The following is a 14,121-nucleotide window of genomic DNA, read 5'->3' as shown; positions in this document are numbered from 1 at the left end:
TACGAAACCAGATCAGCAACAAGGCTCATTGTCATTTGAAATCAATGTCAACCTTAAAAGATTAAGCAAGAAGGTTGCAGAGAAAGATAGCGGTATGACATCGGTATTTGTTGCACATACCTTTATATACGTAAATTCAGAGCTTTGTTTAAGATAATTAAATCTAAATAATTAAAATCTAAGCTTGAGCTCCAACATAAAATCTGAACCGTTTTTGTCATTTGGCTCTTCATGTAAATGATAGACAATGTCCTGACTTTTGCTCAAATGTATTTCTATAGAATTGTTGCCCATTGTGGTCAATGTAGTGTTCTAACAAAGCATATTCAAATTGTCGAGACCTTTTCTTGTTATGTTCAGACTTCCTGGTTAATATATATAACAATAAAATAGTATGGTATCCATCTGGGTTAAAGAACAAAGACGTGCACTTGAAAAGCGGTCAAGAACAACGTTTGGCTGCCCTATTTTTTAAGATGTCTGTCAGAGAGGCACAATTAACTCAGATTTGCCCTGGGAATATAGTTGATGAGTTTTGTCGGATTTTGTTTCAAGACCTACATTATTCTTGGACAACTCTTCTGGTGCAGTTTATTTTTTTCTTGAAGAACATGTTGCAAAATACACATTTGTCCTGCATGCCTGAAACTGAAATTGTACTCATTATTAAAAAACATTTTAAATACAAAAGCCCATTTGGGGGCTTATACTGCAGTCCAAATTAGAACTGCTGATTTAGGCTGAAGAAGCTAAAGCTGGTAAATATATCTAAATAAATGGTGTGTCAAAATTGTATTTAAAAAAAGTAAAACTAAAATTATATATAGTTTTTAGATTTTAACTTTTATGCAATTTTCTTCAAGGCATTCAACAAGAGTGTGTGATAATGACTGGTAACATCTGGGCAGGTGTACTGGGATTGTTGTTAATGTTTGGTTAACGTGTTTTGCCTTCTGAACAACATGAATTCATTTTGGGCATGAATTTTTTTTTTTAAATGCTGGATATGCTGTACAGGATGTGTTGTTCAAGACTGATGCAAAGTTGCTGTATAACCCCAAAAGGTGTGAAGCAGCTATTCCAATTATGCAGTCAAAACCCACTAGAGTATTTGTTAAATTCCAATCCTGAAAGTGATACCACCCATATACAGGTAAACATGTCTAGGTTATTTGATAAATTAGTATGTGCACTCAGGTAAAATAACTTCTGTGGGTGACATCTGGGCTTGACTTAAATGCTGGCTCCAAGCAATTAGTAGAGAAATGAGATTTGAAATGAGACTGTCAGTCAAATAACAAAGCCATTTATCATTGGTTTTGGGACAAGAGCAATGTTTCTTTTGAACATTGGCAGTTTCTGTAAACCTGCGTCACAAACTGAGCCTAAGGCACTGAACCATTGCGGATCAGTTGCCTACAGTATTTCCCTTATGTGGTTTAATTGTATTTTTTAATTCTGGTTCTTCACACGCGAACATGATGAACAGGTAACTAAGTTTCATTTTTACTTATTAACCTTCTAAGGCACATATTGAAAAACTCCCATTTAAGAAATGACATTGTGTTTTATCATTTTAAATAATTTTCAGTAGGTATTTTTTTATTTATTTATGTTTATTTTAGGGCATATTGTGGGATATGCTGCCATATGGCAACACCATACAACAATGGAAGTAGGTTTACTGAACATTTTTCATGAATTTTCACTGTTGAAAAGGAGTACTTATCTTTTCACTTTTCTTTTGTCAATATCATGTTGATGCTAGACTACATTCCCCATTAGCCCCTGCACCTCAAGAGCTCACAAGCACATGAGTCACATTAATGTCAAATGAGTGTTAGTATTTGAGTTCTCTCTTTGATAACACTCTTTGTCTTGCTCGCTCATGTTTGTGTGTGGGTTCTAGTTGCCAAGATTTTGTTCGTGTTTCTAAAGTTTGGATTTGTGTATTGAGCTAATTAAATGTTTATCTTCACTTGCATCCACCTCTGATACCTCATTACCCTGACAGTTATGTGAATATCTGTCTTGAGAATAAAGCCCTCTCTCCCATTAATATATGAACATTCTTTTCCTCACTTCTTGCATGATTGGGTCGCTCTACAATATGGTCTGCCTCGCTTTTTCATACCTTAAGTGCAATTCATGATGCCTTGAGATGAGCTCATTAGATAAATAAAGCGCACAGTGTGTTAAAATTGAGTTTTTATGATTTCAGTGGATTTCTTTGGAGTTCTCTCACATATTTCAAATAAAATGGAATCGAATAAGATCTTTTACTGGCATGTCTGGGTATGAATTAGCCTTTATTGTTATTCAGGGATATCACTTAGCTTTGTTTGTTTACCTGGTTTAAATAGAGGACAAGAAAACAATACATGTATATGTGCACTTAGCATCAGCAAGTTTATTTGAAATTATGTGTACCAGCTAGCTACATGAGTTAGGTTGGATTGGATAGGGTTTTGTTTCACTTTGGAAAAGCAGATCAACTGTAAGTAAATTGTGCTTCTTTGTTTTGTTTTTGTTCCTAATAATAATTTAGGCTTTTAGATTTTTGAAGCGCTATAGCTTTGGCAGAGTGGGCTTCAGTTTCCTTATCGTTGTCTTTAGGTTACAGTGTGCTGTGCAAGTCTGTTCTCATTAATACTCCATGGTTTATTTTCATTTCCAGTCACAGCTGGCCAAGGTGATCTAGATAAACTGGTTCTAGTAAAAAAAAAAAACAATGTCAAGTTACAGCATGGTTTAATCCCTTGGGTTTAGTCAGTGTTGTCTTTTTATTTTCAGTTTCCTCAATGCTGACTTCTGTGTGGCTGGGTGCCTAAATACATATTGAGCTTGTTTGATAAAAAGTTAGTTCTGTACAGCTCAAGATGTTAAATCTGATTGGAATCATCTTATATGCAGTGGAAAAGTGCAACATCCTCAGTCTTCTACATGTAAATGACACTGAATGTAACATAGTATGTACAAATCATGGTCATGTTTTATCATCTCCATTCTGGGATTAAAAGTAATCATGATTATCTGATCGTACAGACCAGAGATGTTGATGGCTCCATTGCCGTTTGGAGCATATTATGGCCTGTCAATATCATAGGTGCTTTATTGATCAAATTCGTATCAAAGCAAATGCTTTTAAGCCTTCACCTGCCAATCTGGTGTCTTTGCTATGGTTGTTGTGTTAAGAAAACCCATATAGCTACCTAAATATTAGTTTAAATTTTGCAGTTCCAAGATAATTAGAAGAGAGTTAGGGAATGTAACTTTAAACATGATTATGCAATAAAATTAATTTAAAAAATAAATAAATAAAACACCTTCATTAGGTAATTGGGATATTAGAGGATATTTTGGCCCAGTTTCAATTCAACACTGCTGACCATGGAGAAGAGGAACACAGAACTGTCATAAACACCTGTTTGGCTGTCACAAGGTGTCCTAAACACCTTTACTATTTCCCGCCTTTCTACCAAGTGGAGCAGGTTAGACATGGTAATTTTCCAACCTATGATTGTGACTGTACCAGACAGATAATTACCATTCCAATCTTTGTAAGCTAAGACCAAAAATTGGAAGAAGTTGCATCATGAGTCCATAATACACTGTGACTGTGTACCTTTATATTACTCATAAATTGGACAGCTTTTCTTTCAATTTTTTTGGTCTTATTGGCTAATATAGAAAGTTGACATAGCTACATAATTGAATTAGCTAATGCCTATGCAAGCTGTGCACAAGCTGGTGTAAGTTACACACAAAGCTTTTAAAGCAAGGAGATAAAATATTTCCACATGGACACCAAAACAAGCATTTTGCTTAAATTGATGTTATGTGTAGGAGAATTAATGTTTATTTTATCTTACATTCATAGACAACCAATCATTATACACTGTAGGAAGGGAAGACCAGTATGGTAGTGGCCTAGCATGATCTGATTTCTGGGTCCTGATAGACCTGTTATCAACAAAACACATTATTATATTTCATAATTGTATATTTTGGAAATAAATTGTCTTTTGGTAAAATACTGCCTATAATTTACTATATGGTCAGAAATATGTGGACATCTGATCATTACACCCATATATGGTTCTTCCCCAAACTATTGCCACAAACTGGAATCACACAATTGTATAGAATGCATTTGTATGTTGCAGAGCTTTCTTCACTGAAACTAACAAGCATAGGCCAAAATTATTCCATCATGACAATCCGCCTGTGTACAAAGCAAAGTCTATAAATACATGGTTTTCAGATGTTAGTGTCAAAAAAGGGATTTTTAACCTGATTGTGATGTCCTTGTTTCCACATACTTTGTCCATTTCGTGTATATGGAGTTGACTATTATCAAATTGAATGACTATGTGTGTATGTAGCACACTTTTTATTGGCTGCCAAGGCTCAGATTCAGAATGCCACTCTGGCTAGAGGTGTGGCCATGGGCACATCAGCTGAGTTCATGATCATGACCTATGTCCTTGGAGTCCTCTCTACCTTAGGCTAAATTGTGTCAACTGTGAGTGCATCTAAAGCCCTTGCATAATGCAATTTTTAGGATTAAACAGCATTTCTGTTTACATAGCCATTCTTTAAGAAATATTGAAATACCCAGGGCACTCATGGAGTTCACAATTGACACGCCATGCCAGGTGTTCTTGAAAGGATTTATAGGCATCATTACAGATTTCTGTGGATATGATCAGTGTGCATACTTGTTGATCAGTTTATACCAGATTATATTTTTAGTGCCCATTAGTGACAATGAATAAAATGTGATTTGCATTGCTTCATGATTGATGCTTGTATCATCATAAACATAAAAGATGTATTACTGAGTTGTCAGCTTTATTAACACAGTTATCTTTTACCAGATTGAAGAACTTGGAAAGAACCCAAGGAGCCAATCAGATGGCGAGCCTGTGTGGCTCTTATCATGGTAATCGAAGGAGAAGCATTGTGTGCAACTTCTTGTAACTTTCTATTGCCAGTAGCATTTTATAAAGCCTTTTTCTATGTATTCTATGTAATATTCTTGGTATTATTCTGATAATGACCAAAGAAAAACAAATGCTTATGATACAATTGATTATTTACACTGGGATTGAGTGAAATTTGAATGCTAAAATAAATGTAAAAAATCAAATATTTCACCACCAGGTAGCGCAGTTGAGCACAATTTCAGCTAAACACACCTCAGATATACACTCAGTGAGCACTTTATTAGGTACAAAATAATAATACTAGGTAGGGCCTCTCTGTGTTCTTAAAATAGCATTTTCATCATGACACGGATTCCACAAGATGTTGGAAACATTCCGTTGAGATTCTGGTCCATGTTGCATCATGCAATTCCTGCAAAATTTTCAGGTGCAGTTTCATTTGCAAATCACCTGTTCTACCATATCATAAAAGGTGTTCTGTTAGATTCAGATCTGGTGACTGGGAAGGCTTCTGAAGAACACTGAGATCATTGCCATGTCATGAATTTTGCATGTTAAATAATACATTATCATTCTGGAAGTAGCCATAAAAGATAGATAAATTGTGGCCATGAAAAGATGTACAAGGTCAGCAACAACGCTCAAATGTGCTGTGACATGTATGTGTATGGCATTTGGCAGACACCCTTATCCAGAGTGACTTATGTTTATGGTCCTGGGATTTTAGGTCAGAACATTCCAATCGGTTATTCAGTCTGGACTATCTATCTATCTATCTATCTATCTATCTATCTATCTATCTATCTATCTATCTATCTATCTATGTGAATACTGAATATAAAAAATATTATAGTTGAAATTACATTACAATTGTTAGGATGCGTTATGTTAGGTTCAGCTTTATTCACGTTTGTGTGTTTGTGTGCCTGAGGATGAGGAGAGAACCCGACCAATACAGCAGTATCACAGACAGATGGCTGCCAAACGTGTCCCGGTGAAATTATTCGCAGTCACATGATACTTCTTTACACTCTGATCTGATGTATAAAACTAAGTGGCCATTTCCTTCACTGACGCACGTGATAAGTCGCTTTACCTTGAACCACCACTCGGTGGCGGTATATAACCACCATATATCAATTATGATTGCACTTCATCTTCATCTTGTGCAAAAGTCAGAGCCCACCCTTTCCTGCCCCCCCCCCAATAAAATGGCCATTCAGCAGTTATTATTAGATATTTCGTGTTAAATAGTAATAAGAAAATACACAGTATATTCCAATTTCAGTCAAACAATCATGCATTCCATATTAACACAGGACAATATAAAAGCTCATTATTACAAGTTTAATATTTGAAGATTACATACTGCTTCACCCATTATTTCTTATTACAGAAATGTATTCAGCATGTAACAAACAAACAAACAGTATGGAAAAATAATTTATGTTGAACTTTAATATTGACCTGCACAAACATATACATGGTTTTTTGCCTAAAAATGAAATTACTGTACTATATTTTGAAAAAGGGTGATCTTTGACTTTGACAATTACATAAAAATAAGGACATTTTTATTAAAAAAAAAAAAAAACTTTAAGAAATAAGTCTCTCAGAAATAAGTTTACCAGTACCATTTCTTTGTTGCTGGAGTGGTACCATCAAGTGTACATATTTTGTATTATAAAATAAATAAAATAAATATCATATTTAGTTTGCACTAAATGTCTTGGAACACTAGTCTAAAAGCTAATTAAGGCTACACCATATGCACCTTCCTAAGTAAAAGATCCAAAGTAAAGGTACAAATGATGATGGTGAAAAGGAGTTTCTCTATTGAAAGCTACTGTATAAAGCAATTACGTAATATTGCTGTCTCTGCTTTTTAGAAAATGTGCAATTTTGAACTCCATAGAAGAGTAACCAGAAGATATCCACTATGGCATAGTTGTCATTTCTCATTCTCTTTTGGCATGTGAAGGCAGCAGGGCAGTCACTGTGTCTTCCTATGCTGGGGAAGCAGAACATGAACTGCACATTAAGTACAGTTACTTGGCTAAGTTCCCTAATTCTCTTTTATAGACAAATGAGTATGATATTATTCTATAACTTAAATACTGAATGGCCTACATTTTGAGAAACTGTGACCTAGGCTAATATTTGGCATTGCCATTGAGGACAAAGGCAGGGTTAGCACTGATGAGATCTGGGTTTTTTTTTTAACAATAATAAATGAACAATATGATTTAAATATTAATTTGTTGTTATGAACATACACAATCAAAAACATTTTTCTGTATTTTTTATGTTTCTCATTGTCATAGTGGATCAATCTGCTTCATGTTCTAATCTAAAACATGTAACAAGTCATTTTAGACCATTCTCAAATGAAGTAAATGGAATGCCCAATGGCTCAGTAACATGCAGAAACTTGCCATTTTGTAATCATGTCTTAAACTATATATTAACCTTGTAAAGACGAGTCTGTCTTTTTTTTTTTTTAAGTGCCACGGTCCACATTGTATCTGTTTTATCTGTGGTTATCTGCAAACAATAGATTTCTGTTTTAATATAATTTCATTTGCAGAGATCTGTTACAGAAGATTATACAGTCGATTTTCCTGATTTATTAAAAATATTTTTTTTAGAAGAAAGAAAAGAAAAAAGCTTGCTTTTGTGTTTCACAAGCCAGCCTTCTAACTTAGAAAATTCATTACATTATTCTCTGACCGGAATAAAGTAGTTAATGAAGATGAATCAACGAGTAAATGAATTGCTTCTACCTTTCATAGACTATCCACATTGTATTTTACATTCAGTGATGTTTTTGAAGAAGTATTTATAGACTAAATTTACAAACAGGAGAAGTTTTTCACTTCTTGAGACCAATATGGTTCTAATGCATTGGGCTATAGTAATCAAGACAAAGCCTACAATTTAGGGGGAATAGGTGCTGTCTGGCCCTGTTATTTTCCTTTTTGGCCCTCTGTCGCAAAAAGGGTTTGTACAATGCCCTTAAAGTGGTCACCTTATTGTTTTGCCCTTATGCCAGCTGTTCAGCCCCTGTGAGACTCCTAAACTGTTTGTTTAGTTAAGTGCAGAAACATGATGGAGGTCGAAGGGCAAATGGCTCAACACCAGACTCTTTAGCCTGCAGCCCTCATGCGTGTATGTTCTGCAGGTGGTGTTGTCGTCCTCCCTTCACCCCTCCTTTTTGGGAGAATTTACTCCAGTGCCACGAAGGCGTTATGTCATCAGAACACAGCAATGTTGTTGTTTGCATTAGCAGGTTACTGTATGTTATGCCCTCTATGATCTGTTAAACAGATAGTTCTTCAATGTCTTTCTTTTATTTTAAATAAGTTGCCATTGGATATGAAACGTTAAGCACAATCCAGTAAATAGTAATTAAAAATAGATAAATAACCAACAATTTTAGGATAAACATTCTACTGATCCTAACAACAGACTTGTGTATTGTTGTAAATTAAAATAATTACTGACAAAAACAATTAAATATTGGCAAATATTCAATGTTAATATTAATATTAAAATGAATTCACAAGTAAATCTGTTGGTGTTAAGCCTGTTGGTCACCCTCAGGTCCGACTCAATTCCACTATTCTTATGGAAATCAACTCCTTGTAGAGAGGTCAAACAGGGTCAATAGGGTTATTTCCTGATCAATCCCCATGACATTTTAATGGACTTAAAATACACATAAGGGTTTTGTGAATATCTGACAGCCAAATTGTAAGTAGCTATTACATGCATTTGTGAGTAATACTTGGATTTGTACTTTTTAAAAGGTAAAATAATGTGAGAAGGATTTTAAAAAAAAACAAGAAAATTTAATCGCCATTTAATAGCTACAAATATTTAAAATAAAAAAAAGAGAAAGAGCATTGATAGTATAATGAGTTTTTGCCGTAGATCTACACAGCCACAAGGAGTTTGTTATATAATATATTTTTTTACAGATTTCAGCTAGTGAGTTCTAACTATATGCACAATTGGATTTTTGCTCAGAAACCCTTTAGTGTACTTCTCACTAAACTAACTGTGTGAGCCTGTGCATAGCCACCAATACGTCTTTACATGAGTCTGTTATTTTTATACAGTTCTCCAATCTTTCTCTGAAGTAGATTCTTTTTAACATTTTTCTTCCTGTCAGTGTTTGCCTTGTTATATTGATTGTTTAAACAATTGAAAGCTCTGAATGTCTACTCTTGATTTGTGCCCTGGGTTTCACCTGTGAAGATTGCATTTGTTGTACAAAAGTATAAACCAACATGAAGACCAGAGAGGTGTCTACATAAGAAAAGCAAGCCCTATTGAATTTGAAAAAAAGGTTTGGCCAACAATTTGCAATGTCCTTATAAAGAAGGAAACCACTGATGTACAAGCAAACAGACATTAAACAGGGCAGGCCAAGGAAGACAATAAACCAACAAGTTTATAATAAACCAAAAGTCAACTGAATGTCATTGGCAATAACCTCCACAGGGCAGCGGTAAAGGTTTCACATTCCACTGTGTGAAGAAGGCTTCAAGAACCAAAATATAGAGGCCATACTATGAGCAAACCACTTAACAGCAATAAGAATCAGAGGTCCAAAGTGTAGAGAAAGAACTAATCTGCTCATGATCCAAAACAAGCTAGTGGTCAAGCATGGTTGTGGTAGTGTCATGGCTTGGGCTTGCATGGCTGCTTTTGGAATGAGATCACTAATTTTTAGGGATGATGTAACTCATGATATAGCAGCAGAATGAATTCAGATTCTGTCTGCTAATTTACAAAAAAATGCATCCAAACTAAACGGGATGAACATCATCATGCAACGAAACAATGGCCCAAAACACACTGCCAACACAACAAAGGACTTCATCTGGAGAAAACGTAAAAGGTTAAAGACTATCAAGTCAACCACAATACCTCAACTTACCCCTCCTAAAAACGAAGGGAGAAACCACCAAAACAATCAACAAGTGAAGAAGCTATGGCACAAGCCTTAGGTATTACAAAAAAAACAAAAAAAACAAACAGATTTGTCTGTGGGTTGCCAGATTGATGCAGTTATTGTAGTTATTGCAAAATTCAGATCTCTCAGCTAACTCATTTATTTTTTGATCTCCTGCGAATAACTGCAAATAATCATTTAAACAATCAAATTTTGAATTACCACAGCTCTATATACAACCATTGCCTTCACCAAAGAACCTATCAAGAACCGTTTTTCCTTAAAATGTAGCTTAACCATTCTGCAGTGGCTCTCTAAGGAATTCTCCAATTGTAAGGTTCTCACATAGAAAGTCAAGCAAGAGTAAAAAACATGACAGGGAGGATATGCAGGTTTTTTGGAAGGATTACAAGGTACAAATGAAATGGACAGCAGGGGATTGCGTTGGGCAGGCCAGCATTTGGATTGTTTGTTTTGGCTCCTTTCCCATGGGTTGGAGGAAGAACATGAAGCATCAAACCAAGTGGGCGAAAAGCGAAGGAGTCTGGGTCAAATCTCCCCTTCTTAATCAAACATGTCTGCAGGGGATGCAGAGAGGGAGGGAGGTTCAGGTTTTGCATGGAAAGGCGGGGGCTGACCCTGTAACAGAGATGTCCTCGTTAATCCCCCCTCCCGACCCTGTGCGACAGGTGGGCTGACCCAGCTATAGTGTAACCTGAAAGAGACTACTAGTCGAAGGAGAGCACCCTGAGTTTCCACACTTGGATCACATAGCTCAGAGGCTGTGTGTGAAACCACTTGGTCTTCCATTGTCCCGCAAGGCTGGTCTTGTCTGAAAAGCTGTAGAAAGCCTGTAATCAGATTAAAGATTGCCTGGAAGAAGGGGGCTAGTTTTTTCCCTCTCTCCCTCTCTTTTTGGAGAAGGGGAGGGAGATTGCAGCCCCTCTAATCAGTACCTGCCATTGAAGTGCAGGAGAGGAGCTAAATAACTCGGCAGGGAGTGTGGGCACAAGGGGCCTCGCGGACAAATTGGCCTGTTGTTGGTGGGGTATAATGGTGGGCTTTGAGTAGGGGGTGGGAGAAAGGTGGTGTCTTTTATGCACCAGCCGTTCCCCTCCTGACCTGATAATTATATCACTTTGAGGGGTTGATTGGTGCAGGATGATTGGTACATCTGGTCAGACAGATCTTTTTACAGAGAATTGGCATCCTTGGTTATTTTGCACTTATTAGTTGTTATTGACTTTCTTCCAGTGTTTTTTTTTTTTTGCAAACAATATGACAGTGACTTCTGTTGGTAAATGTTTCAGAGTTTTTAAATAATCAAATGAATCCCTAAAAAAACAGTTTTTTGCAAGAGTGAAGCCTGTAAATCTGTACATGCCAATGAATCAAGGGAATGTAAGAAGTTATCAAAAAATTTGTAGGCTAAGATTCAGATCCAGATTTCATATTCAGATTAATATAGATTAAATATTATAACGTCTTAATTTACATATTTATGTATGATGCTCCAGACAAAAAGAAGTATGCCAGTACAAAACTGTAGGTACTAAACTGTCAATAAAAATGCTAAACTGTTGGGTATGTTCTCTCATTAGGGACTCTTTCCTTCCAGTCTTTCATGTATTGGTTTTCTCAAATTTCTCCTCACATCTACTTTCTTTTTATGTTCATTCATCTTCCTTTCAGGCCAGGAACTTTGGTCCTTGTTAAAACGCAATCAAGCCTATCTTGATGTGACATGAATCCATTTGTAAGGGTCAACAGCTCTGGCACACTAGAGCATGACCCTACGGACAATGATGAGGGTAAGCCCGTGTGTAACGTATCACTAGAAATAGTTGAATCATTGGAAGCATGGGCCTTGTTGATTTGGACACAAAAGTAGAGGCATCGAGCCTATAATGAAAGGGATGCTGGCTGAACAATTGGAAGGAACGTGTGGGGTTTGGATTAAAAGATCCATCTAATTAGAGGATCCACCTGCATTGCGTCTTGCAAAAAAGAGTGGGAGGGATGTAACAGGACTCTACATAATGGCGACTAATTTCAAAAAGCTGATTATTTGCCTTTTCAGTCAGTTGTAGGACTTGATTGACAAGTTAAAGACCAAAAAAAACGAGAGGTGTTCAACCATGTGATGGAGCAGAGAGAACATTTTAAGCACTCAAAAGAGATTTGATTTGATGTCTGCAGAATGCAGATGACTGATCCCCTGTATGAAGTCATCATGAAAACGCTTGCGGTATACAACACGTAATCTTGCTGTGTGCTAGTTTTAGACTGTGCTAATTTAACTTCCTTTTTCCTCATTAACACATCCACTGCTGGTCTCACACCTCCTTTCACAGGATTGTTCTTCTGTTCCTCAGGTCTTCTCTCAACCCAAGAGATCTTGAGGTGACGATGGATAGAATCAATAGAGAAAAGCATCTGCTCTACATAAAGAGAAGGCAGTCTTTCCTGCCCAAGGCACCACATTCCCACCCCTAGTCAAGAGAGATCCTCAGTATAAGGAGTTGAAGCCACATCAGGGCTAGAATTACAGCTAATGATGAGGTGAAACCACTGATTATGGCTACCTCTGCTAAGCCAGGGCTCTGACCAAAAGGGGCCTAATTGATTGGAATAAACTGATTGGCAGACCCTTTTAATCAATCCCCTCAGTTATCTGACAGCGACAGGCGAAGATTAGCTTTCTTCAATAGTCAGAAAAAAAGGGGAGGTTACCTGACAGAATGGAGAAAAGTAGAGAGGAGAGGCTTGGTATAGCTGAAAAGTGCGGGCCATGAAACAAAAGGGAGCAAAAGTGGACTGCACCCCTCCCTCTGTTCCACCACCTGTTTGCTTTGTTTGTATTTTGAAACAGCATGCAAGGTGAAATCTACGTTGGTTAAGATGTGTAAACTTCACATATTAAAATGCATCAGAAATGTTTGATTATCAGTTTTACCTTGAAAATATACAATAAAATTTAAAAAGGTCTGTCCTAGGTACTTTAGGTCTTTTTTTCTTTAAGATACTTCTTGTATGTGATTATGACAATAAAAGCTTGGAGGAGAAAAATAGTTCTCCAAAGAATTTTAATTGCATTAAAACGTCTGTGTTTCATGCTAGAAAGAAATGGAAAAACTTTCTTCTAGAACAAAAACTCTCACATTTTTTCTAATCTGTATACAGGATTTACATCCACTCCAATGCTCACTTCCCCATTCATTCTTCATAGTCCATAAAGGTGTTGGTTGTAGGCAGTCATCTGTATTCACCTCAGCCAGCAACTTGTTTGAGAGACTCCGTCGGATCTCCGCAGTAAAGAACAACAGATTAGTCATGATCTTATCCACCAAGTATCTGCCCCTTTTTTTCTTCATTTGACAAGTGTCTGAGTTGGGGGAGGGCTGTCTTTTCAGAGCCATCGGATGAACTTCACACCATGGGGAAAAATAGGCTGTTTTAGGGGTGGGTGGTGGAGGAGGATGGTGTCTTTTCAGATACCCAGAGAAGTGCCTTTCTCAGCTGCAGGGCTCTTGTTGCTAAGGTGTGAGGCCTCCCCATCTCTCGGCTCTCGTTGCTATGGATGAAGCCTCTGTGTCACTTGATGGCGGTTGCTAGGCAGGACAGTGAGCGGAGGAGTGCACGCTATGCCTTATGGCTGCTTTGTCACGCCGGTCCAGATGTCTCTTTTCCTGACAGCGGGTCATAGACAGATCAGTCATGTACTTTGCGTGGGACCGGGATGTCTGTAGTTATTCCATAAGCATGGCAATAGAGATGCCTTTAAACATGACGGGCTGAATGTGGGCATATCTAACTTCTTCACTTCCATTTTTTTGTCTGAAATATGTGCATCGTTCCTGTGCAGGTAGAGGAAAGACAGGATTTCTATCCATGTTGACCACGTTTGTCAGTGATGGACATTAATACAGTAGGATCCAAAGGTTTGTCTTATGGTTTAATACTTGAGTAATGAGCTCAAGTATCAAACCATTACAAATTGATATTTAATTACCACAGTGCTTTCTAAATTCTCAAGTTTTAATACTGTATGTATTAACAAATTCTCTTGTGCAGCAAGGCTCTGACAGTTGTTATGGCTGTATCTCAATGTGTTTGTTCTTTTACATTATTATTCCTGTAGTAACAGCTCATACACAGCAAGTTATATGGCGGATAGCTCACAACATTGTTAAGACTAATAAAAATAATTTT

At 36.8% G+C, this 14,121-nt stretch overlaps 1 long non-coding RNA gene across 1 annotated transcript; it reads left to right on the top strand.

Annotated features, from left to right (window-relative positions):
• The first annotated feature begins 1,330 nt into the window (after positions 1-1,330).
• Positions 1,331-12,834, top strand: LOC131360070 (uncharacterized). The gene is made up of 4 exons (XR_009205839.1): positions 1,331-1,489; positions 1,626-1,675; positions 4,881-4,945; positions 12,285-12,834. It is a non-coding gene; the product is annotated as an uncharacterized LOC131360070 (long non-coding RNA).
• The last annotated feature ends 1,287 nt before the right edge of the window (positions 12,835-14,121 follow it).

Source organism: Hemibagrus wyckioides, linkage group LG10 (assembly GCF_019097595.1).
Source record: "Hemibagrus wyckioides isolate EC202008001 linkage group LG10, SWU_Hwy_1.0, whole genome shotgun sequence".
NCBI lineage: Eukaryota > Metazoa > Chordata > Actinopteri > Siluriformes > Bagridae > Hemibagrus > Hemibagrus wyckioides.
Note: the sequence above shows the minus strand (reverse complement) of the source record. Positions and strands in the feature narration are given on the sequence as shown.